At 33.9% G+C, this 22,601-nt stretch overlaps 1 long non-coding RNA gene across 1 annotated transcript; it reads left to right on the top strand.

The window, feature by feature from the left end:
- The first annotated feature begins 3,631 nt into the window (after window positions 1-3,631).
- Window positions 3,632-10,625, top strand: LOC127701211 (uncharacterized). The gene is made up of 2 exons (XR_007981875.1): window positions 3,632-9,072; window positions 9,595-10,625. It is a non-coding gene; the product is annotated as an uncharacterized LOC127701211 (long non-coding RNA).
- Window positions 10,626-22,601: the final 11,976 nt, after the last annotated feature.

Here is a 22,601-nt window from a genome sequence, read left to right as displayed (position 1 = left end):
AACTACATGTAAAGTATCCGTTTAAATTTTTTCAGTAAGAAACCATTTCTACAAATAAAGGATGGTATTAGTAGTTTACAATCAGTTATGATTTTGCTTACGAAAATATATATAGTTATAATAGTATTTCAAAACTAATACAATGCATTATGAAATAAGGCCTTTTTTAATGATTGGCAAATGCTTTGAAATCATGGTGTCGTACGATATTGTATGTACAGATATTACGTCATTGTTAAAAACCGTTGGTATCAATTATGTATCAATGATTAGCACATTTGATTATGAATGTCAAAATAACGTAGTATCAATATCAGATTACATTTGTATTACGTTTTTTTATTATACACTAAATACACTTCCACGCCACAGTCCGATTAACTTATTTCACATAACACGGCATTGACTTTTAAGTGTCTGGTGTACACATAAGTCGTGTATGATTGCTGAACTTTTGCATCATTGGGTCGATGCCACTGCTGGTGGACATTTCATCATTGATGCGTCTCATCGGCCTAGTAGTCAGGGCTTCTGAGTTGGCATGTAAGATCATTGCAGTCATTCCATAAATTTATTATTAGAAATATGTTTAAAATTCATTCAAAACACTTACGTTGTCTCTACCGCTAAACACCCCACCCTCCACCCCTCCCCTAACAGGGACAAATGACCTATGCAAACTTTTCAGAATTCCTGGCTTTTAGCTTTCAGTGATTTTTCCCTTTTCACTTTTTATTCAACATTCCAACTGTTTGATTTAAGCCACTAATGAGTCAACTGTATACAAAACACACGCCTGGTATACCAAATAATAAACCTGGTATCTTTGATGAGTTCTTAAAAAAAATTACGCTAAAAAGAACGATACACACCACGCTTAAAACGAACTTTTACATAAAAAACTAGAAAGATGCCCAGGAGGTAATGATCTCCCTCACATGCAATGATGAAAAGTAGAACGTAAAACATATGATTCAATTTTTTGTGGCCAACACACATTTCTGAAATAATTTGTCCTGATCATTCCAGCATTGGTTTTTTTTCATTTTTCGGCAACAAACCATCCGCTTGCCGTTTACATGAAATTACAAATGATGTTCCTACTAACTCAACGTTTCTATAAAAATGTCAAAAATAGTCATACAGATATTTTTCGGTAAAGGTTCGTGTCCTACTACTAACTTTTGCACTCCCAGTAGTGATAAGTACTGTATATAAACTTGTTAATGATAACCAAATTTATTTTAATGTACTCTTTCCCACATCATTAATGTCTGGCTAGAAATTTTACGTGATCGTATAAAGCAATCGCATTTGTATTTTCTAAACAGATGTGAAGCGTTTGAGATAAGTATTCCAGCCGACGATAATGAAGGTAACAAATGTTGTAGTATTAGATAATCAGGTTATCTGTCTGAAGAATAATTTGTAGCAATTTTGTGAACGTAAATTTGCGTGGTATACCAAATAAAGACCAAGTTTTGTCTACCCCCAGAAATATATTGTCTTAGCCTTGTTTTGGCACAACTTTTAAAAATTTAGGTTTTTAATGCTCTTCAACATGTTCAACTTCGAATTTGATTAGCCTTCCAACTGTTTTGATTAGAGCGTCACAAGTGAGTCTTATGTAGACGAAATGCGTGTCTGCCGTACACAATTATAAGTCTGTATCTTTGAGTTATTTTATACTTATGATCATGTATGTATCAGGTCCATATATAAAAATAGGGGGAAATTTGGAGTGAAAACAATAGAAATAGTATGAGCTCCAAGTTGAGTGAGACTATATGCATCGACAAGGTAAGTGGTAACTATTTGCTGCTATGCATGCATTGTCTGTCACAAGATTATTAAGTCAATTAAGTAGTAGTGTCAATGTTGAGCCAATTGGTGTCTACCGAGGTTCAAATTGCGTATAGCGATTTAGAATATACAAATGGGAAAAGGGGGACATGAAGTCAAAACTCAGCAACACTGGGTATGTAGCTGGGAAATGAATCCCAGGAACATAATGACAGATTGATATAAAGAAATTATTAAGAAACTCAGGTTCCAACTCCATTTAAGTTTACCTTAGATGAATTTGGATCTTTTGGTAATATAGGTAACTACATTTCTACGTATTTAACATCCATGACTTTCAAATGTTTGGGTTTGAGCATTCTTGATGAAGGTAAATTCAGAAAAGCGCTTCGGATGAACGAAATTCATATAAAAGTGTTATGTTTTATATCAATATGAGTTGATATTTTAAATGTTAGATATCGATGAGATGCGAGAACGATTATTCCAAAGTGAAAGCTTTTAAGATGGATTTTCTAACTCATGAATAAATGGCATAATTTAGCTGTATTTGGCAAAACCTTTCGGGATTTTTGGTCCTCAATTCTCTTGAACTTGATTTGGCCTTTTACCTTTTTTTAATTGAGCGTCACTGGTACGTCTTTTGTAGACGAAACGCGCGTCTGGCGTACATAGTTATAACTTGGTGTCTTTGGTAAAGTTTTTTTTAACAAGAAAAGATTATTAGATAAAATAAATGCATGAAAATTTATAAATTTGGCCCGTTCGAAGCACTTTTCCGGATTTACCATTCTTCAGAAACGCTCTAACCAAAACAAATCAAAACAAATCATTTTGGGAGCCAGCGTTGTGTAGATACATTGGCATGGGAAAACTACTATTAGACCGTCAGTCCTATTAAATACCTTCTTTGCCATATAACACTCAGAGGTCATTGGCTTGACATGAGTACTGTTTAATTATTTATACTTAAAGTTCATCGACTGGACATTTTTTGTTCAATTCCCTCAATTTAAATACATGGTGAAAACTTAATCTTTACAAATAACGATTATATATTATAGAGTATGGTATTTATTTTTCAATACAACGGTTGCTGTTTCTATTAGTATACAAGTGGCATATGGTTGGACTGGCACACGAAAAGGTTAAATATCCACATGTAGTATTTACCTAGCTGACACTGAGAAAAGTAATGTAATTCAACGGCCGTAGTTTCAAGTTGCCAACTGTTTAGTAGCATAAATTCATAATAATATGACAAAGCAACTGTTTAACGATCGACATAAAATCAACATAGAAAGAACGAGTCCGTTGACATGTCATTCACCAGTAAACATCATGATCTGTATATGCCATTTTATTGACATCACTTCAAATTATAAATACAAATGGTTGAGCATTTCTGGTAGAAAATGAAACTAAAAATATGGAAAGATTGAAATGGTTACATGTTTAGACTTTGCAATCAAGACAATGAAGATCTAAAAACTATGTGCTGTCAGCTGTGAATTTGAACATGAAGACCGTCATGGGTAGTCAAGGTGTAATAGTAATCTGAAGTTGTCTTAGACCACATGTGTTTATTTTGTATTTTCAATGGCAAAAGGAGTTTATGAAGCCGAAGTAAAAAGCCTGCAGCCTAAAAAATGTGTCAATGAGATAGCAACCCAGGTACGAAAATAATTTAAAGAAATTCTAGAGAATAAAATACATTATGAATTGAATAAGTGAATGATTTGATCAGTAACATCAAGGATCTAACACCGATACAAAATTCTAAAAAATAAGAAAAAAATTATGAAATAAAATAAGACAGAAACTAACTAAATTCATTTCATAATGTTTTGTTGTTTTTGAGAATTTTGTGTTGGTGATAAATCTTTGATATTTTGTAATCAATTTGTTCACTTATTCAATTTATAATGTATTTATAATACGTTTTGGAACTGGCGCATTACTGTGTGACGGAGTTAAACTAGTTGTCCTAGAATTAAACCATTCCCTAAAACAGATGTATTGCCTGGAAAAGTTGACAATTAAAGTATGGTAAATGGTTTTACTAGTTTAATAGTGTGAATCGCCAAAACTAGAAACATAAGGACAATACTGAAATAGTAATTACAATACGGATTGTTTGATAATCTCACGAAACAAACATAGTTTACCATTGAACAAAAATTTAAATGCACAAAATAAAAATCAAAAATCAAATATAAAGCAGCAGACAGTCACATGCATATAAACAGTTATAATAATATAAACAGTACCAATTTTACTGCACCAGATGAGCATTTCGACAATTACTGTCTGTTCAGTGATGCTTGAGGCCAAAATATTTTGAAAGTCCACAACCAAATACAAATGTTGAAGAATGTACAAGTATATAAAAAAAAAATCTAAGTTTCTTATATAAATTCATAATTTATATAGTGATAAATGTTCAAAAACATAGTAATCAAGTTGCACTTGAAAAATAAGTCCTTAATGAAAATATGACTAAATATATATGATATATGATATAACGGAAAGTATCGAATTGGTCATTTCCTGTCTTAATAACTGTATACGACCAATATGGTTTTACAATAAATATAAGTACTTAACATTTATATGTATCATTTACTTATATTTGACATCAAATATTTTGATAAATATTAAAGTAATATGGTTATTCGTGTTCGTGGATTATTAGAGCCAAACTGTCATTTTACATATAAAAACCTTCATTTAGTTTCTATTTCTCGTGTGTTTATTATTTTATTCTTATTCAGTAAGCGGTCTTAATGTTGTTACTACTGACACAAAATACAATGATTGAATAGTACTAATATGTATCAAATGAGAACAGAGATTGCCTTTTTTTCTTCACTTCAAACCAAAATGAGAAATTCGCCAAACTATGAAGTGTTTTCTTTTTTTATAATACTGTTGAATACAAAAGATATGAAGTTTCTGAAAAAAAACTTGTATATCAATTTTAAACGTTGAGTAAGCCAAATAAACATTACGGCATAAAGTCACAATCGATTTAATATTCAGGGTTATTTTGCCTGACTAAACTTGGAAAGAACATATATTATTTCAAAACAGGTCCAGAAAAAGAGACACTTAAAATATTCAGCTTCCGTCACATGTGTACAAAGAAACATAGGCATGATATACCACATTTTAAAGTTAGAAGGAAATGATAAAATGGGCGTTAATTTTGAAATAATCCCACTGTTTCTTAAAGAAGGAGCGAGATCGGGTGCGTCCACTTGGTAATCTTCTGATGCTCAAATTCACTAAAATTGTTGACTAAGCAGGTTATCAAGTTTATGAATAAAAATGATTTATCTAGTTGTACACACTCATTGGTATGTTCAAGGCCAGATGATTCCTATTAAAGTCCCAGGTAATGACATTTAACCAATAAAGTGTCGTGATTTGTTGTAAATATTTATCGGTATCTATCTGTTGTAGTGACGTAGGCGTTCTTTAGACCTTTCGTCAACAATAATTTATTGTAATGACGTAGCGATATTTCTTGCGTATTGATGTGATGAATATTTACTGAATTAAATCTTTTTATAATTTTGTAGAAAATTTAACGTTAACACCCAATTTGTACTTTGCCAACCCATCAAATAAGGAACACCACCTTATTTAATTGATATTAAATTTTTTTTTCATACCATTCACAATTGTGGGTGTGTTTTATAAATTAGTAAAAATCTAAAACCCACTTCAGAAACAGTTTAAAGGCATAAAGTACTTTATAACGAGTGCAAATGTGTTATTTGAATATTTGTTTTTCATACTATTCATATTTGTACCTATGTAAATTCGTTTCAATAAAAGTTCACGTTTTAATATATAAATTGGATGCATTCCAAAGTAGAACTATGAATTTATGAACAAGCTGGAGGATGTTTCGGGAAAAGGAGATTTACACATTACTTTTCATCGAAATTGTTACTTCTGCTAAATTTTCAGTTATAATTAGAATTCGAGAGTAACTGCAACTGTCCATGTGTAGCTTTAACCCGAATAATTCAGTCGTTATATTCCACTGCTCTACGATGGCTACATTAACGAGTGGGAGAGTCGATCACGGGGAGGGACTGAATTATTCGGGTTAGTGTAGCTTCAATTTAATAATAATTACTGACTCTGCTAGTGGGTCCGGAAGCTTTGTGCAAGATTTAACCACTGAGTTAATAAAAAAAAAATATAAATAAATTCGTAGAACGAAATTGGCATATTCATATGTATAGGTATTAAAAAAAGTTTAACAACAGACTTATATCAATTGTTTGGTTGGTTAATCATTTCATAGTATTGCAATATACACCATAGCCCCTTTCATTAAAGTTATTATCTGCCAAACAAAAACATAAAAAAATAAATACCTGTTTCCTAAGAGCAATGCTTCAATTCTAACTATTGCGAACAAGATCTCAAGAAATGCAACAATACATGTGAGATATAGATACTAAAACCCCTTAAGAATAAATATGAACATTTATTTTGCCAAATATACTCTGATATTTTAGTATCAATGCATTATTGTGGATAAACGTACAACTTCTTCCAGATGACTATATTTTCCCTCGATACTTTCGTTGTAGGCAAACAGAAGACGGTGCCGAATCATTTAGTTAAACTTTAAGATGTAATTTTTCCAATAAAGATGAAATAAACATATTTGATGGCCTATGTGATAAAAATTCAATATTATATTTATGAATTTAAATTTGAAACAATAAGTAATTTTGTTTTTTTTAACAGCAAGTTATGCGGACTTTAACTGATTTCACCGTTAACACCTGCCTCTTATTAGAAACTAAAAAATCGAACAAAACGAAACAGTTGTACGTTAAAGTGTCTATCAAGAGGATATCATGACAATTCATTAAACTGAAAAATAATAAACACATCGACATTCAAATAACAATATAATGTATAACATAGTTTGACAGAAACTGTATATAAAAAAATTAGATGTGTGATAATGAGACGGTAAACCAGAGGACAATAATAACCAAGAAACATTTATAGAGCAACATACCTTTTGAAACAACATACAGATGTCCATACAATATGTCCAGCTCTAATTCGTCCCGTGTCTATAAAATTAGTAATAAATTGAATAGAAACTATCAAACAACTGGCTTAGTTTCCAAATAGCAAAATAAGTCAGATGCATGCATATATGACATAAAACAATCACTGACAAATATTTCCGAAATCGGGACAGACTAATGAATATGTGGCGGGATTGTACTATGTTTTTGGGAATCTCAATCTTCTCCTTTTTTTTTTATCTCGATCAGTGAGCTAACAAATGGTTCAAAAAAGAACATACAATAAAAAGCAGTGCATGGCTAGCACCAAACTCTAAAAATAACGGAATAACAGACAATAAAAACACAAGTACAAAAACATATTTGATATGATAAATCATGCTGATTGTTACTTGTATAAGTTCACGATTTTGTTTGTTTATAATTATATAAGATCTACATAATTACACAATCCCGCCATCTTTTCTCTCGATTGTGATATGAGCGAATGCGACTTATCAGCGAATTTTACTTCCGATGATTAACACGGTGAGTGTCACTTATGGAACAGGAATGGCTTACCAGTCCGGAGCAACTGAGTTTAAGTATTGTTTTTTTTGTTTTCTTTGTATTTTGTTGTTTGTTTTGGCCAAGATGATGTTTGTTTTTCTTCTATTTATGGTTATTATGTTTTCCATCTTTCCATACCGTATTAAAGAATGAAATAGCTGAATGGAAGCTCTAAATATTTTACCACCTGATATAAAACTAATGCCGTTCTTCACTCAATATAGGTTGACGCATTTTACAGACGATTTCCTACAACAACGTGATAAAAAAAAAGTACACGACATTGTGCAATACTTATATTCTTTAAGTTGTACGTTGAAGCTCTGACGAGGTTTCAATGTTTTTTACGTGTTTTGCAAAGGGTACAAATACATTAAAAGTGATACATATGTTTAGAGTAAATTTTTTTGCTTATTACTTGTATTGTAATTGAGTTCACGATTTCTCGTGCATTTTGTTTGAACCTTGAAAGACTGTTCTTCAAATGGCACGCTAGGGTTTATCCAAGCAAAGTTCTCTTACAAAATCAGAATTGTGACAGTCGTTTTCTATTTATTTACTAATACTATTATCCCCATTGTGTCGGTGCATGAATACTTCTGATTTTTTAGATAAAATTGCAGTCCTTAGTCTATTTGTGATGTCCTATTTTTCTATATCCACTGATAACACATGTGATATGTTTCTCAGATAAAAACTATCTGTATAGGGGATATAACAAATATTTTTATTTTGTTCAACATGTTACTGAAAAAGCTCTTCCTTTTGTGTTTCCTTAAAAGAGGCTTTGGTTTTTTGCTGGATAACAATGTTGACAGCACTGGAGGAACAGTTCCTTCAAACAATCAATATCTAACTATATCAGAATTTTACGAAGAGAAGAAGGAACAGAGACACATGACAACAGAATTGCGCCATGATACAGATCAGTTACGGAATGACATGGAGAAAACCTTTGCTCTTATGACATCACAGTTTAAAAAACAGCTTGAAATACTTAAACAGAATGGTTGTAGCAACAACGAATCGTCTCAAAATGTTAATATTTTAGAACAAAAATATATTGATTTGGGACAAAATTATCGAGATTTAGAAGCTAACAACACTAAGTTGAGGAATGAGTTTACCGATTTATTGATGAAGTATAAAACACAAGAGCAAGAACTGCAATCGTTGAGAATTAAAATGGAAACTAAATTTGCCTTTCAGGAAAATGTAACCGCAGAATTCGGCAAAGAATTATCCGAATTAAAACAATTAAAAAATTTACAACCACTTCAAGACCTCAATTATATCAAGCAGCAGCTACAGACTGTTGCCTCAGAGACACATTCGCTCAGCGTTAATGAACGTGCAAGGAGTCAAGACTTCTTGGCCTTGTATAATAAAACTGTTTACATTGAAGAAACGACAAATCATAGGATGGGAAAATACTAGAACATGACCAATTTAAAATTTAATCAACTGGAAAATGGTCAAAATATAACATATAACATTCTCAACAAGAGAATGAAGGACTTTAAAGAACATTCAGAAACCGTGGAAAATAGTACATTTGCGAATTTGAACAAAGAAGTCCAGAACATTCAGATGAATTTAAACATGTCATTGGCTCAACTAGAACAGCAAATAACGGATAATAGTAGAAAAGGTAATAAAATTATTAACTACTTTATACAAAAGTGACCCGAGAATTATAAGTGATTGTTTGCACAGAAAAAAGATTTGCTGAGCCGTCTTAGAACCCCTATCACTCCTGTCGTTTTTTCTTTCTTGTAATGAAGGTAACTATGTTTGCTCAGTTCTTTTTCCTGTTTATTTTGGTTTGCAATTTGTAAAGGATACTATGCTAAAATGTATATAGGACAAAAAAATCCATAGGAATTAGCAAATATTTCAAAGTAGGACTGAATTGTATGTCTTCGTTTGCCTAATTCTTGTTTTTTCACTTTTTCATGATCAGTTCCTTAAAGAATAACCTGTAAAAAAAATCTTAAGTTACCATAAATCACTGAAGTTTTAATACTGTTTTAATGCAATATATCTTTCAAATATTATTAAATTTGTTTATTTATATACATATACATACATCTTCTTTTGCTCATGCATATATTGACATTAAACTTTGATTTAAGTTACAAACAATTAATTTCAATATCCATCTGTTTTACAGTTGCTGTAACATCATGTGTTTCAAGTGGGAAGAACTATAACGCTCACACATTAATAAAGTTTGACGACGTACGTACTTCTATTGGAATAAAGAATTTATCAGCATTTAAGACCAGCGGCAAATTTTCGTGTGAAGTAGACGGACTGTATCATATTTCTGTTCACGTTGTATCTCACACCACAGGTTCATACTATTCTATTTATAAAAACAACAACAAATTAATCACAACATATAACGACGGTGGCGGGCATGCCCAAACGACTGCGGGTGTTGTTGTCGTGGAGATGAATGTTGGTGACAATATATCGGTAACTCCTGACACGAACATGTATATATATGCGAGACACTGGTCTTGTATCACTATTGCAATGATAAAGTAATATAGTATTATTTGAATAAAATGTGATATAGGATTTACATTAATGTGACAGCAATCGAACAACACAAATCACATGAGAGACAAATGCATAATCATATAACTTAAGACGACTAATATAATTGTGACAGACATGTTAACTTGACTGTACATGTCGCAACGTTAAAAACATTTTGAGCTGACTTAAACCTACTGACTTTCATCTCGAGTTTATTAGAATAACCAAGTACATAGAAAAACGTTAAATAATCTGTTTAGAAACGCTTTATAAGACCACAAAAACACATGCATAATTAAATGCATGTTACAAAATGGTGTACCAAAGAACAATCTTGTTTACAGAAAACAAACTCAAAGTACTGGTAAAACCTTCTAATACAGAAATATCATAAGCAAAGTGATATGATGTTGATTCTAAATCTGATTATAGAACATATGAATAAGACATATCAGACGATTAAGACGATTCTAATTGCTGCTTTTATTTTGCAAATAACTTTTTACATTTATTAATTTGCAATGTAAATAATATACATATTCACCACTGATCGCAATCGTTAAAAATTGAAATCTTAATGGTATTGAAAGATGTAATAAATACATTAAATAGCTTACACAAATATACCTTATAATGTAATAAATCAATTTTTTAACATCTTTGCTTTGGAATAAACTGGCGGCGACCTGTAGCTCTTCTCACTGAGCAGCCAAATATTTCTTACTTGGCGTATAATTGTTAATTCTCGTCCTGGTTATAAGGAAACCTGTCTGTGGAGCATTATGCATTTCATGTGTCGGGGGTAGGGCAATATACCGTCTTCAACAATTGTGAGTTGTCATTTCCCTCTTTCCATTCATTAGCTCACCTGGCCAAAAGATACAAGTGAGCTTATTTATCACTTGGTGTCTGTCGTCTTCTCCTCTAATAAAATTGAGAATGGAAATGGGGAATGTGTCAAAGAGACAACAACCCTACCAAAGAGCAGAAAACAGCCCAAGGCCACCAATGGGTCCTCAACACAGCGAGAAAAACCCCGCACCCGGAGGCGGGCTGCAGTTGGCCCCTAAACAAAAATGTGTACTATTTCAGTGAAAATGGACGTCACACTAAACTCCGAAACATATAAATTAAAAAAAACATACAAGACTAACAAAGGCCAGAGGCTCCTGACTTGGGGCAGGCGCAAAAATGCGGCGGGGTTAAACATGTTTTGTGAGATCTCAACCCTCCCCCTATACCTCTAGCCAATGTAGAATAAACAAACACACAGCAATACGCACAGTACAAAACTACAACTACATTTTTGGCCTTTTATCTTGAAAATCATGATAAATAAACAGAAATGTTAAGACTCAAAAATGGACAACAATATAAGATCTTGAAATAATTAAACATGACCGAAATCTTCAGTCGGCTCCTTACTGAACTTAGTGTCCTTCAATGACGATTTTTACCATTTTTTGCATTTTTGCCTTTTTACTGGAAAAATAGACACTTTATAAATAGCAAAAATAATCTCCAAAGCAAGATCTACAAATATGTCGATATTGCTGAAATTTTTGGTAAACTATTTATATAAGTTACATATAGTGCCCTTAAATGACGATATTTACAAATGTTTTGCGTTTTTCATATTATCTTGGTAATTATCATCGATACATAGAAAATTTTAAAAGCAAATTGGACCAGCAAGACGAGATCTACAATAAGCTAGCATGGATGAAATTGTCAGTTGTTTCATAGAAGTTAATGCCTTTTTTGTTTTTTGGGCAAAAACTATAGAAGATAGAGATAAATTGTAAACAGAAAAAAATTATCAACAGTAAAAGTTTAACAAAAAAGAAATTTTAGTCATGAATTATATTCTAGTCTACAATTTCGGAGAGTGTCTATTTTTCAAGATGCACATAGACCTAGATGAGCGGTTTTTAATTATGTCCATTTGATATTATCGTTCAGTAATGCCTTTTATGCTACTGTGGCGTGACGCAATAACAATAAAGAAATCAACCAATATAAACAACAACAAACAAATCAATCAATCTAAACTTTTTGTATTAATATTTTCATTTATTTTCAATTGAATAAAACTGATAGATTAATAAAGTGGCAATATTACAGAGAAAGTTCAAAATCCATAGGGTAACAGGACACCGAGACATGCACACTTAGCGCAAAATCGAAAGCACAAATATACAAAATTGGAAATGTACACTGAATTGCTCCGGAAAGAGAGAATGGTGCTTGTGCTCCGGGTGGTTAAGTTTATTCTTATCTGCTGTTGGATCTGTTATAATTCATCTTGAACACTGATTAAGAGAGTAATGATAAAAAAACTTATGATTGGAACCACAACACATGTCCAATAATGTAATCAATCTCGTTAAACAAATATACTAGCCAAGAATAACAAAAAAGGCATTATCCTTTGCACTTCGAACTTCCCGAAGTACTCCACTTGATTGCTGGAGCTTGTGTCCTATATATATATATATATATATATAACCGAGCTGTTTTCACATGTATCATCTAAAGACTTTGTCATAGATCAAAACATAAAAACATGTGTCCTTTCTAGATACATTACCCGTCTCTTAATTATATTTCTATGACACATACCATCAATTACACAATTTTTCGGATATTTGTATATTTTCGTATATCAAATTACAATGCATAGACAGAGTTTCTACCTTTGTTTATTGGCATGGTAAATCTGATTAAAGGCATATATAAGTATTTTAAAGGCTGAGAGTCATAAAGAAACTTCTACAATTGCCAGTAATGCGTGATTGAAATAAATAATTTATCTTAAAGTATATATATTCCTATGGTAGATATGATATGCAATACCCCAAATACGGATATATTTGGAATGCATGGATTATTGATTAGATGCCTTTTCAAAATAATAAAATTATCGAAACTCATGTATTTAAGCAATTTAAAACCGGGTTCATTAAATAATAATTACAGTACATATGGTCTATAAGAATCCGTACTGTTGATTAGCTGAGATCAATCGCGAGGCATTCCAATATAAAATTGTAAAAATAAAATTCTCAATAAAATTCAACATGTATGACTGCACGTGCTTCTCGTGATAACATCACAACAGTGCGTAGGGAAAACAAACCTAATAACATAATTGTAACATATTAATGTAATTCTAAGAAATGACTGCTTCTTTATTTAATTCTATAGGGTTGTAAAAGCGTTGATCGTGTGCACACTTTTAGTGGAAGCGCTTCATACAAAATGTGTTTCGGTCAACACTTTTACCTCGCAAAAAAATCACAAAAGAAGCATTCAATTTTTAACAAAAATAAACGGAAATAACTGTCCTTTCCTAGATTTAGATATTTCAGTTTTACACGGGAAACTCTAAACTAAAATTTACGACAAAAGGGACGATTTTTCGTTCCCTATTGTTAATTTTCCTTTTTTTGATGGTGATGTTCCTTTGGCACCATCTTACGGTGTTTATATATCACAACTCGTTCGCTATGCCCGTGTCTGTTGTGACTTTTTGGATTTTAATGAACGTAATCTATGTATTACTGGTAAATTATTAAGTCAGGGAATTCTTCCATAGATATAAAGATTTGGTTTTGAATTTTGGTTGTACCTGTAGAAAACTTATTTCAAACGGGATAGCACATCCTCTTTTTTACGGAGATGTTGTTTACCGAGCCCGGAAGTTTAGAAACGATCCGGGTAAACTTATCGATCCTTTAAATAAACTTATTCTAAAAGGTTACCTATTCAACATTGTAATTAGATCTTTGAATATTGTTTTTATTGGTATTAATATTGATTTTGTTATCAGTAAATTAAAATCAACTAAATATTATTGTTATATACATATGCACATTCATGGCTCTACAATCTGTCGATACCTGTATCTTGGCATTGCACAAGGTCAAGTTTTTCTCTGACTATTAATGACGTCTTTACACTAAATCCATTGGATGTTAGATGTGTATTGATTGATAATTTAGTCTTAGATGCATGATTTTTTTTATTAGTTGTTATTGGCTTTGAACAAACTGTCAGTAACTGCGAGTCCTCTCAAATCTGTACTTAGTGTCTTTTTGTTGTTTGGATGTACAAGTACCCGCCCACGTCCACTCTGTGTTTTTGTTAGATGTATGTCTATTTGTATCCATCTGATGAGTTAAGCCTTTTTCAACTGTCCCAGGTTAGAGGGAGGGTTGGCGCCTCAAACCAGTTTGACCCCGCCACATTCTGTATGTGCCTGTCCCAAGTCAGGAGCCTGTAATTCAGTGGTTTTCGTTTGTTGCTGTGTTACATATTTGTTTTTCGTTCATTATTTTGTACATAAATTAGGCCGTTAGTTTTCTCGTTAGAATTGTTTTACATTTGTCATTTCGGGGCCTTTTATATCTGACTATGCGTTATGGGCTTTGCTCATTGTTGAAGGCCATACGGTGACCTATAGTTGTTAATTTCTGTGTCATTTGGTCTTTTGTGGAGAGTTGTCTCATTGGCAATCATACCACATCTTCTTTTTTATAATAATTGTTACGTTTTTATTTTTATTTTATGCATTTGATAAATACTTGACTTGTTTATTTCCTGTATCTTTTCTACGTTATAATTAACTCAGTTGGATGGTTCTCAACCAATAGACCTTTAATAACCCGTTTCACTTTCATTTACATTTAGTGACGCATGTTGCGGCAATATCGATACCTGTAAAATTAAATACCTGGCCGACATTGCTAGTTGGATAAATATAGATCCAATACAATAATTATTCCGTTTACAATCTGATACAATGACAATTTATATGACAGTAATTTGTTTTCGTGGTTTTACGCATGGTGTCTTTTTTTAAATTGTTCATCTAATTATACAAATAAATTAACCTTCTTGATATATGATTAGTTATAAGCTATTAGTCGAGATGGTCTGAATATTTCTGTGGCCTACAAAAAGACAATCAGGGGCATGTGATTAGAAAGAATAACAGGATTGACATGTCGTCCACGTATAGATACATGTCCCACGATTTATACAACGTGTACAAATCACTGAAAACTACATTGACATTTGTTTACCTGTCAAATAAAAAGGTTGAGAACTAGGTTATTTTTCTTCCTTTTGTAGTAAATACTAGCACCCTTCAGTCCAATTAGTGCTTTCTATATGATATCTGTATTTGTATCTGTATCTGTATGTATACGTTGAAGATACCAATTCTGGCTTTTATTCTTCTTCTTCTTCTTCTTCCTTTATAGTACAGGCCTCCCATGGGAGTATTATCGTACTGTTTTATGTACATGTTCGATGTGAGAACAAATGTGCGGGTAAGTGCGAATTATCTACAGTGAAAATGGTGCTTCTTTAAAATAACGATAAAAACAAGGTTGTACATCTATCGAAGCTGGACCACTTGCACACCCCTTTTGAATGATTCAAGGGTTGTACAGCTTACTAAGTGTTGTGGCAGTCCATTCCAGATTCTGATGGTATCTGGGAAAAACGAGTATCGATATACTTGAGTCCTGGCAAAAGGAACGAGGAATCGTTCTTTGTGTCCTCTTACTGTTGATGTTACTGGCTGTAGATTTGTAGTTGGTATGGCAATCAGTTCGTGCACTACTCTATAAAACATGATGACCTTACATTGAGCTCTCCTTTCCTGTAGCGTCTTCCAGTTTAGTGCCTGTAGCATTGATGTTACGCTACTTGTTCTTCTGTAATCATTAAGTACAAATCGTGCGCATCTGCGTTGTATAGCTTCTAATTTGTTTATGTTGTCCTTAGTAGATGGATCCCAGATGGTGCTAGAGTATTCCATGAGTGGTCTTACAAGCGTTTGATAACATAAAGCTTTAGTTTTACTAGGACAGTTTTTGATGTTCCTTTGAAGAAAAGCTCGGGTGGAGTTAGCTTTCTTTGCGATGTTGTCAATGTGTTTGTTCCAACTCAATGTTTTGTGTATGGAGACGCCAAGATATTTCGCAGAGTCAACCTCTTCTAGGATATGGCCGTGGATGTTATAGTTTGCCTTAACTGTTTTTCGCTTTGTTGTTACTCTTAGGAGTTGACATTTTTGGGGGTGGAATTCCATCTGCCAGTCTGCCTCCCATTGTTGTAGTCCATCCAGGTCGTTTTGAAGGGTGTTCACATCTGTTTCGTTTCTTATTTGTCGGTAGAGAACGCAGTCGTCTGCGAAAAGTCTAACATTTGAAGATGACACATACTCTGGGAGGTCATTTATAAAAATAAGAAACATCAGCGGGCCAAGCACGCTACCCTGTGGGACTCCAGACTGCACTGGCGAGGTTTCTGACGATTCTCCTTCCAGGAGTACACATTGCTGTCTGTCATCCAGAAAGTTTCTCAGCCATTTTATTGTTGTCCCTCTAATGCCATAATGGTCGATCTTGTACAGTAGACGCTCATGTGGGACTTTGTCGAAGGCCTTTGAAAAGTCTAAGAGAATTAGATCTACTTGCTCTTTATTGTCGATGTTTTTTGCTAGGTCTTGAATTGTGAGAATCAGTTGGGATTCACAGGACCGTTCTTTTCTAAAACCATGTTGAGCATCAGTCAAGATGGAGTGACTTTCTAGGTGTTTGATAATATTGGTACAGATGATATGCTCCAATAGTTTACATAATATTGCAGTTAGCGAGACAGGTCGGTAGTTTGATGCTTGGCTACGATCCCCTTTCTTAAATATTGGTATGACATTCGCATTTTTCCAATCAGATGGTAATGTGCCTTGGTTGACTGAGGCTTGAAAAAAGGTGGTAAGTATTGGTGATATTTCAGGAGCTATTGATTTCAATAATCTTGTAGAGATTTCATCTGGCCCTGATGCTTTATGTATGTTAAGATTTGACAGTAGTTTGTGTATTCCGTTTTCCCAAATAGTGATGTTTTCCATGTGTGGGTACGGGTTGGTTTTCATTTTCTTTATGGTAGTCTTGTCTTCATTGTTGTTAAATACCGAAGAGAACTGATTGTTGAGTATATTTGCCTTCATTTTGTTATCCGAGTATGTGAGCCCGTCTGTGTTTCTAAGTGGTGCAACTCCTCCATTTTCGCATCTTTTATTCTTTATGAAGCTCCAGAACTTCTTAGGATTGGATTTCTGCTCTGGGCTTATGATGTCGTGGATGTATGTAGAATAAGCTTTCTTACATTCTTTTTGTGAGCTCTTTTTGATAGTTTTGTATCTCTTAAGGTCTTTAGTTGATTTTGTTGTTCGAGCTTTTTTAAAAGCTTTCTTTTTCCTTCGTGTGATACGTTTTATTGTACCATTTATCCAAGGTTGGTGGAATCTTGTTGAAGACATTTTTGATGGTACGTTTTTATCCTGGATGTTTTTAAGTCCTGATTTTATGAACTCCCACATCTCTGATATTGAGCTCTGTGCGTTGTATAAGCCATGGAATATTTTGGATAGTTCCTGTGCTTCTGATTTCATCTTTTCTATGTCGGCTCTCTTCCAGATGTAAATTTTTCTTTGTGTTGGTTTTGGGTGCATTGCTAAGGCATTACTATCAATAAAGACGATGTCGTGGTCTCCTATTCCAGGAATAGGCTCACATCTATTTACTAAGGATGGTCTGTTTGTGAGGAAAATATCGAGTGTTGCTGATCCTCTTGTGGGGAATGTTACCACTTGATCTAGACAGCAGTTATTTACCATATCTACAAACCTATTATTGATTTGTGTAGAATATTGGTTGCCACTTACTGAATTTGATTTCCAGTCAATATCAGGAAGGTTTACGTCTCCTCCTAGCCATAATATTGATGAATTATTTTCTTTAAATATTTCTTCTGCTGTGTTACTCATTTTATCCATGTAGGTGATATCACTACTTGGTGGTCTATAGAGACATCCTACTATGATAGATTTACTGTCAGGTGTTGTTACTCTAATGTATAGTGATTCTGTGTCCCATTGTATGGGTAGTTCTTCGCTGATGATGATATCTCTTACAGCTATCAATACACCCCCGTATCCATCTATACGATCTTTTCTATATACTGAGTATTGTGGTGGAAATATCTCAGAGCTTAATATGTCCGGTCTTAGCCAGGTTTCAGTCCCTAATATTATCTCGGGATTGGAAGTGTCTATCATGTTCAGTAATTCTTCTTTTTTATTTTTTATGCTCTGAAAGTTCACAACAACAATTTTAGTGTTATTGCCTTTCTTATTTTGCTTCTGTTTGTCATTTTTTCTTTTTTGCTTAGGTGATGATGAGTATGCTGGTGGTCCTGGACTTGATATTGATGTTTCACAGCTGGATAACGATTGGAACGAGTTGTAAGTTGAGTCGATGATGAAGGACTCAAATAATGATGACGAAAAATTCGGCATTCCACAATTAACACAGTGCCATGAAATGTTGGAATTGGCCAGTGCGTTATATACAGGTGTAGATATTAACATGCAGTCTGCGTGGTACCATTTACTGCAGTCATCACATGCCACTCCTCTCTGTTTCCATGTTACCGCTTTGGAGCATATTTGACAAGGATATTTAGGAGTACGTGGGCCAGGATTTAGTTCAATATCTGCTGATCTTATTAATAAAATAAAACTCAAGTATATCAGAGTGTGTTGGAGTTTTTTAGTTACGTTGGTCAGGGACTGTAGCTTCCTAGTTTTCGATGTTAGCTGAATACTACGTGCAACCCATGTTGTTTGTTCGTTATGATGTATTATATTTACTTGCTGCGTTGTACTAATGGGTGTGGTTTGTAATTGTTTATTGTAGAGAATTGCTATCAGCATAACCGACAGCAATACTACTCGAATGTTGATCAGGTTCATGTTTGTTTACATTGGATTCAAAATGGCGGCAAAATTTGAACTGTATGTGGGAGATATGTATTTTGTGTTACTGTAAGTATTCAACGGGAGAGAGAGACATATTGACGGTGTTGGAGAGTTGCCTTGAAGCTCTCAACTGTATTTGCGCATACAATACTGTCTTCCAGTTGGTTCGAATGTATTATGCTCTTGACAAAGAAAGAGTTCTTATATGGATCCGTGTTGTATGGAATAGTGTCTAGTGCCTTCGTATTGTTCTTTACTGAATTTGTCACTATATTGGCACTTTCAAAGTTATCAAATTTTTTAGGTCTAATTTTCCTCTTAGGTTTACTTTTAACCAGGATATGAGTATCTGTTCATTACTGATCTATCCTTATTAGTTGGTTGTCTTTTTATCAATTGTACAAAAAAACATGTCTTTCTTATACTGGTGAGCTTTTAACAAAAAACCGTCGGAGGAACAAATGATATAAATATTCGAATATAAAACTTTTATGCATAAGTGTCTTGATGAGTTATAGATGCATAAAGTTATTGGATGTTTACTATATCCCTACATCATGTTATACTAACAATTCGTGCGATTTTGAATGTTTTCGCTCCGATTTATGACCATTTCTTCCTCGACTTCTGATACATTTTGTGACACTAATTCCACATAAAAGTATACTTAACAGTTATGTGATAAATCTCTCTCTCTCTCTCTCCGCTATTTTTTGTATTAGTTTTAGCTAAATGCAAATACACCTTGGTTATGAATCAAAGAATATGTATTATATGCGTGAGATGAAAACCTAACAACACAATAAAACAAAGAAAGGCGGGAGATACCAAAGGGATATTCAAACTGACAACGTCTTGCAAGATACAAAACTACCAAATGACAAGCAACTACAAAACACAACATAGAAAAAAGAAATAATGAACAACACGAAAGGTCATTATACTAATGCTTATAACAACTGGTTAGCTGTGTATCGCCCCTTGTCTCTGCACGTTGTTAGTAAATTTAACAGTGACCTATAGTTGTTAACTTCTATTATGTTATTTGGTCTGTAGTGGAGAGTTGTCTCATTGTCTATCATACCACATCTTCTTATTTTTATGTTAAAAGCGCATACCAAAGAACTGCCATTAGCACCAATTTAAAAAACAGGCTAAATATTGAGATTTAAGCTACGGCAAACTTTGACGATGTTTCTTATGACAGGCATACTAACAGGTGGTGGGTGTTTTATTTATAAATTGTAGAATATCCATTTGAAGGATATTTCAATGTAAATGTATTATATATATTTTACTGTGCATAACAATTGTTTATATAATATTCATTGGTTAATCTCAAACCCAACAGATTGGCAAATGCATAAAACTTTTAAAAGCAGCGTTTCCGAAAGGGCTTAAACAGAACAGTTGATTTCTTTTACATCTTTGGTTATAGTGTTGGTTCTTTTCGATTGTACCATCTCTTCAACGCTTGCATTATGTCTTTGATTTTAAACTATGTTGGCCTCGAGCACATATTGTGCAGTAAAACTGGTACAGTGAAATTGGTACCTTTATAATGTTATTGAGGTTTGCAATACAAGTATAAATTGACTTCTCTATATATTTCTACAATAACATTTTGTCGGGTACGCCTTAAGCCCCCCGTCACACTAGACCAAGACCACGAAGATCCCACTACGATCAATAAAAAAAATATGAACGAGGTAAGATAGTGGTATGGTCGGCTTGAATATTCAATATTTCATAGTTTTCACGTTCATACCACGACCTTGCTTTGATCCTGATAGGTTCCTGCTACGATTCCGCTACGATAGTAACACGTTATAGTTACGATCTTGTCACGCTCTTGCTACGTCTAGTAAGACCATACCACAACTTACATGATCTCTGTGCGCTTCTACCAAGACCTTTCCGATCGCTTTACGATCTCAATACGAGTCTACTACGATCGAACCACGACTCCACTACGTTTCAACTACGTTGTCACTGCGCTCTAGAATATAGCCTCATCAAATAAGTTCTCAACCCAAATGCATCGTCACCCAAGATGAAGTATGGCATGTTCATTAGGTAAGGGATCTGTTTCTGGAAATCCATACTCTTATCTTCCAAACACTCCTTTAGTTCTGCCGTGTTGTTAATCTGGGCGTCCGACATGGAACCATATCCTCCTACATCTATCCATTAAAAAAATTTGTACTCTGCATCCACCAAGGCAAAGAGCACTAATAGAAATAAACCTTTATAGTTAATAAACAAAGATCCGCTTTTAAGCGGCCTTCTAATAGCAACATGCTTTCCATCGAGTGCGCCACAAGCGTATGGCACATTCCATCTTCCCTGAAAATCTTTTGGTTCTGTTGGACAGGATATGACTTCATCTTTATATTCCTGTACAATTGCCTGGCAAACCTCAGGAATAAAAGTACTTATAGTATTGCGCGCGACTCTGAAATTGTACTGAAGTTTTGGATACCTATCGCCAGAAGTTAAGTGCCTTAAGGTAATAGCAACTTTCAGACCGGGATCTAGTGCCTTTCTGAATAGGGCGTCTATCTTTAGAATTCGAGGACTTACTCTGTTCAAAAGTTCTTCAAACATTTCTGGAGGCATCCTTAAACAACCAAAGAATGACTGTTGATCCTCCATCCTTAATTCTTTCATAAGTCGGTCGTAATGCCCAAACTGGAGTCTTCTTTCAACAGAAATCCAAGGGCGCACCCAACAGGACCTACGCTGTATAGTATGGCTTCTCCTTCTTATAACTAAAAGTGTAGCCTGATCAGCCAAATCGATACAGTGCAGCTGAATTAAAGATTGCAGAAGTAGGTTTTGCTCATGTGTGTCCATGGTTGAACTATAGGTAGGAGTTATTGTATCCGTTGTTTATATCAACAGAATGAGATCGTGCAATTATAGTGGCTAGGACATAGTAGTATCGTAGTAAGGTCGTACTAAGGAAGGCAAGCGCGTAGTAGCAGCGTACTATTGCCTTCCTCATCGTAGTATAATCATATATCGTAGTAGAAGCATAATAAAGACGTTGTGAAATCGGGATAGTCGCAGTGAAATCGTAGTAAGGTCGCAGCGAAATCTTTTCCATTGGCTTCCCACAATTTCCAATACGATGCTTCTTCGCCCATCCCGATCTTACTACGTCCTTACTACGACATTCTTCGCTTCTACTACGACTAGTTTTGGCCACGACTGCACTACGAATGTTTTGAGTATGTTCAAAGTTGGTCGTGTACCTCCACAATCATAAAGACCTTGGCACGTCCTTACCATGACCACCACGACTTCCAAAATTTTTAGTAATTTCTGAGGTCGTATCGGGATCGTGGTCCTAGTGTGATGGGGGTATTAGACCAAGAGTTTGGAAAATCGAAAAATAAAACTGGATTGACCTAAACAGAACAGCCGCACTGATTAAAGGCCAAATTTGCATAAAATAATCGAAACCTTAATTATACCACACTGTTCATGGCATAGTTTCGTGAAATAAATATTTATAGACAAAATTTATCAACCCAGTCTTGCAAATACATTAAAATTGCATACTCCATCAGCTTGGTTGTATGTATTGATAAAGAGAGGCGAAAGATTCCAAAGGTTGTTTATTTCCTGCAATTTGTCATTATTTGTGTACATCAGTTGGATGGCTTTCAACCAATGAACTGTCGTTCATCAATCATTTTCACTTCCATTCACATAACTTACGCATGTAGCGGCAAATATCCATACCTGTAAAATAACTGGCCTACATTGCTAGTTGGATAAATATAGGTCTA

Source organism: Mytilus californianus, unplaced genomic scaffold (assembly GCF_021869535.1).
Source record: "Mytilus californianus isolate M0D057914Y unplaced genomic scaffold, xbMytCali1.0.p SCAF_5, whole genome shotgun sequence".
In the NCBI taxonomy this organism is placed as follows: domain Eukaryota; kingdom Metazoa; phylum Mollusca; class Bivalvia; order Mytilida; family Mytilidae; genus Mytilus; species Mytilus californianus.
This window is presented reverse-complemented; position numbering and strand designations above follow the sequence as displayed.